Source organism: Ipomoea triloba, chromosome 16 (assembly GCF_003576645.1).
Source record: "Ipomoea triloba cultivar NCNSP0323 chromosome 16, ASM357664v1".
Classification (NCBI taxonomy): domain Eukaryota; kingdom Viridiplantae; phylum Streptophyta; class Magnoliopsida; order Solanales; family Convolvulaceae; genus Ipomoea; species Ipomoea triloba.
Genome location: NC_044931.1, coordinates 2,451,017 through 2,454,087, shown reverse-complemented (window position 1 = coordinate 2,454,087; position 3,071 = coordinate 2,451,017). Strand labels below are relative to the sequence as shown.

Sequence of the window (3,071 nt, the reverse complement as noted above, 5' to 3'; positions counted from 1 at the left end):
ATATAATTTAATGTGTGTATGTGAAATTTAATATAATGTGAAACCAATTTATATAATGTGTGTATATATGTTATAAACACTCAATAATTATCATAATAATAAGTTCTGTAGTGATTAGATGATGACAGTAATCTATCTACGAGATATATGTTGATGCCCAAGATTGAACTAGGGACCTTTAGTGTGTAAGACTAACATAATAACCACTACACCACATCAACTTATTATGTCAACCAACCCTTGGAATCTTTAATATTTCATTTTCAACACCAAGTCAGAAAATGAAGTTGTTGAGGTTATCCATTGAAATAGGCGAGTGTATTTCAATAATCGTGAAGTTAACTACAGAGAGGCATAACCTAGATCTATTCACGCAGTGATATTTGATCCATGTGGAACCGAAGAAATAAGCGACGCAGTGATATTTGATCCATGTGGAACCGAAGAAATAAGCGAGCATTTATTTAACAATTATATCTTAGATTATGCATATTTTCATGAGGATTTTGCACGACACATAAATAATAACGTGTTGTGTATATTACATATGTTATATAAATTAATGTGTGTATGTGAAATTTAATATAATGTGAAACCAATTTATATAATGTGTGTATATAAGTTATAAACAGTCAATTATTTGCGAAAATTCATCATCATTAATAAGTTCTGAAGTGATTAGATGGTGACATTTAATGGTGACATTTAATCTACAAGATATATGTTGATGCCCAGGATTGAACTGGGACCTTTAGTGTGTAAGACTAACGTGATAACAACTACACCACATCAACATATTAAATCAACCAACCCTTGGAATCTTTAATATTTCATTTTCAACACCAAGTCAGAAAATGAAGTTGTAGAGGTTATCCATTGAAATAGGCGAGTGTATTTCAATAATCGTGAAGTCAACTACAGAGAGGCATAACCTAGATCTATTCACGCATTGATATTTGATCCATGTGGAACCGAAGAAATAAGCGAGCATTTATTTAACAATTATATCTTAGATTATGCATATTTTCATGAGGATTTTGCATGACACATAAATAATAACGTGTTGTGTATATTACATATGTTATATAAATTAATGTGTGTATGTGAAATTTAATATAATGTGAAACCAATTTATATAATGTGTGTATATATGTTATAAACAGTCAATAATTTGCCAAAAATTCATCATCATTATTAAGTTCTGTAGTGATTAGATGATGACATTTAATCTATCTACGAGATATATGTTGATGCCCAGGATTGAACTGGGGACCTTTAGTGTGTAAGACTAACGTGATAACCACTACACCACATCAACTTATTAAATCAACCAACCCTTGGAATCTTTAATATTTCATTTTCAACACCAAGTCAGAAAATGAAGTTGTAGAGGTTATCCATTGAAATAGGCGAGTGTATTTCAATAATCGTGAAGTCAACTACAGAGAGGCATAACCTAGATCTATTCACGCATTGATATTTGATCCATGTGGAACCGAAGAAATAAGCGAGCATTTATTTAACAATTATATCTTATATTATGCATATTTTCATGAGGATTTTGCATGACACATAAATAATAACGTGTTGTGTATATTACATATGTTATATAATTTAATGTGTGTATGTGAAATTTAATATAATGTGAAACCAATTTATATAATGTGTGTATATATGTTATAAACAGTCAATAATTTGCCAAAAATTCATCATCATTATGAAGTTCTGTAGTATGATTAGATGATGACATTTAATCTATCTACAAGATATATGTTGATGCCCAGGATTGAACTGGGGACCTTTAGTGTGTAAGACGAACGTGATAACCACTACACCACATCAACTTATTAAATCAACCAACCCTTGGAATTTTTAATATTTAATTTTCAACACCATGTCAGAAAATGAAGTTATAGAGGTTATCCATGGAAATAGGCGAGTGCATTTCAATAATCGTGAAGTCAACTACAGAGAGGCATAACCTAGATCTATTCACGCATTGATATTTGATCCATGTGGAACTGAAGAAATAAGCGAGCATTTATTTAACAATTATATCTTAGATTATGCATATTTTCATGAGGATTTTGCATGACACATAAATAATAACGTGTTGTGTATATTACATATGTTATATAATTTAATGTGTGTATGTGAAATTTAATATAATGTGAAACCAATTTATATAATGTGTGAATATATGTTATAAATAGTCAATAATTTGCCAAAAATTCATCATCATTATTAAGTTCTGTAGTGATTAGATGATGACATTTAATCTTATCTACGAGATATATGTTGATGCCCAGGATTGAACTGGGGACCTTTAGTGTGTAAAACTAACGTGATAACCACTACACCACATCAACTTATTAAATCAACCAACCCTTGGAATCTTTAATATTTCATTTTCAACACCAAGTCAGAAAATGAAGTTGTAGAGGTTATCCATTGAAATAGGCGAGTGTATTTCAATAATCGTGAAGTCAACTACAGAGAGGCATAACCTAGATCTATTCACGCATTGATATTTGATCCATGTGGAACCGAAGAAATAAGCGAGCATTTATTTAACAATTATATCTTAGATTATGCATATTTTCATGAGGATTTTGCATGACACATAAATAATAACGTGTTGTGTATATTACATATGTTATATAATTTAATGTGTGTATGTGAAATTTAATATAATGTGAAACCAATTTATATAATGTGTGAATATATGTTATAAATAGTCAATAATTTGCCAAAAATTCATCATCATTATTAAGTTCTGTAGTGATTAGATGATGACATTTAATCTTATCTACGAGATATATGTTGATGCCCAGGATTGAACTGGGGACCTTTAGTGTGTAAAACTAACGTGATAACCACTACACCACATCAACTTATTAAATCAACCAACCCTTGGAATCTTTAATATTTCATTTTCAACACCAAGTCAGAAAATGAAGTTGTAGAGGTTATCCATTGAAATAGGCGAGTGTATTTCAATAATCGTGAAGTCAACTACAGAGAGGCATAACCTAGATCTATTCACGCATTGATATTTGATCCATGTGGAA

The 3,071-nt window shown here is 30.3% G+C and overlaps 5 non-coding genes across 5 annotated transcripts; all 5 read right to left on the bottom strand.

The window, feature by feature from the left end:
- Nucleotides 1-722: 722 nt before the first annotated feature.
- On the bottom strand, nucleotides 723-794 carry TRNAV-UAC. The gene has a single exon. It is a non-coding gene; the product is annotated as a tRNA-Val (tRNA).
- Nucleotides 795-1,245: 451 nt separating this feature from the next.
- Nucleotides 1,246-1,318, bottom strand: TRNAV-UAC. Its single transcript has one exon. It is a non-coding gene; the product is annotated as a tRNA-Val (tRNA).
- A 453-nt stretch (nucleotides 1,319-1,771) lies between these two features.
- TRNAV-UAC lies at nucleotides 1,772-1,844 on the bottom strand. Its single transcript has one exon. It is a non-coding gene; the product is annotated as a tRNA-Val (tRNA).
- Nucleotides 1,845-2,296: 452 nt separating this feature from the next.
- TRNAV-UAC lies at nucleotides 2,297-2,369 on the bottom strand. The gene has a single exon. It is a non-coding gene; the product is annotated as a tRNA-Val (tRNA).
- Nucleotides 2,370-2,821: 452 nt separating this feature from the next.
- On the bottom strand, nucleotides 2,822-2,894 carry TRNAV-UAC. Its single transcript has one exon. It is a non-coding gene; the product is annotated as a tRNA-Val (tRNA).
- Nucleotides 2,895-3,071: the final 177 nt, after the last annotated feature.